The following is a 1610-nucleotide window of genomic DNA, read 5'->3' as shown; positions in this document are numbered from 1 at the left end:
AAAACACCATATTTTTGTTGTACTGCAGATTGCTGCAGATTCTCTTTTCACCCTGTGTTCAGGTCTCTGTTTTAGAGAGTGAGACACAGTTGTGGAAGCACTAGAGACACAAAATAACAGCCCAAATCCCAGAAAAAGTCATCATTTTTATAATATGGGCCCTTTAAAGCAGCTGGAGTGAATGGGGGGTGTTGGAAGAAGCTGTAAATCATCCTCTATGATCACCAGCTAGTCGCTAACTTGGTCTGTTTGCAGTTTGGTGCCAGACAGGTAACGAAACCAAAAACGAAACCAAAACTAGAGTTGAAAGATACTAAAACACTGCAAAGCTGAGGAGAGTTGGAAATAATTGCCTGTGGGTTCATCACCACAAAAGATCCCTTTCACATTAAACATTGAAAAACGTTATTTGATCCATTGCAAGTACAGAACTTATGGATTGATGTAGCTTTAACAATACAGTAAGATGAAGACAAGGTGTTAAAAGGTTGCCGTTTCGGAATATTTTGAATGTTATAAATTGTGATATTATCTCTCTTGTCACAATAATTGTATTTTTGTTCATACACAGATGTAAAAAGAAAGTTGATATCCAACATTAATTCTTGTCAGAAAATACCGCCTTGACTAATATTATTAAAATAAGAACTTAAAAGAAGTGAACAAAATGACTAACATTTAAAAAATAATCATTGCCGACCCTGATGTCTGCAAACACACATTCAAAAAAAATCATGTTTTCCCAAACAGTGATAGCACTGCTCACATTGCAATTAAATAGATCGCATTAATTTGTCTTACTGGGATTATTCTCCTCAAACTGAATTTTCCTGTCTTGCTTCTGTGTTTCCCGCCTCAGCAGCAGATCTGCTGTGTGACGGATGCTGACAAGAAGCAGATAGGCTGGGAGTCTGGGAGGAAACATCTGCCTCCTCTGCCGGGCCTCTATCTCCCACCTACTGACCGATCAATACTGAAGGCAGCTAAGAGCCCTCAGACCAGCGTGTCTCACATCACTTTGAATGCAGTGAGTATACTGCTGACGTAGACCTTTTCTACAACAGAAGATAATACTGCAGATGTGGCTGTGTGATGCTGCGTCCAATAAGCTGGGAAATTAAAATGAATGCATCCGAAACAGTAAACAACATAAGCATGATGCAAAATATCCTTTTCTTAACATACAAGAAAAACAATGTTTGGAGTTTGGACATATAAAGAATGTGTAGAATGTGATTTTTTTTTTTTGTGACATCACAACTAGTTTGGAGACAATCCAGTTCCAGTACGTAACTTGTAAAACTAGTGTGATGTAGAAACTCGTAACCTCTTGTGCACACACACAGGTAGGATACATCCTGTGTCCAGCAGATACTTATAGTCGTAGTTTTTTTAAATAAGCGAAAATAAGCACAACTAGGCAAATTTTTAAGAATGTCTAACCAGTTAATTTATGTTTCTGTGAAAACGAAACACAGTAGACAAATAATAATTCCAAGCAGTGTATTTTTATGTCATTAAAAATGTGTGGGGTTTTTGAAGGGTTGCTTGTAAATTGTTGTAGGATTTCTAAAGTTATTTCTTTACATAGATAGATAGATAGATAGATA

The sequence above is a fragment of the Etheostoma spectabile genome, chromosome 15, assembly GCF_008692095.1.
Source record: "Etheostoma spectabile isolate EspeVRDwgs_2016 chromosome 15, UIUC_Espe_1.0, whole genome shotgun sequence".
Lineage (NCBI taxonomy): Eukaryota > Metazoa > Chordata > Actinopteri > Perciformes > Percidae > Etheostoma > Etheostoma spectabile.
The sequence above is the reverse complement of the archived record's forward strand: the minus strand, read 5'-3'. Positions refer to the sequence as shown.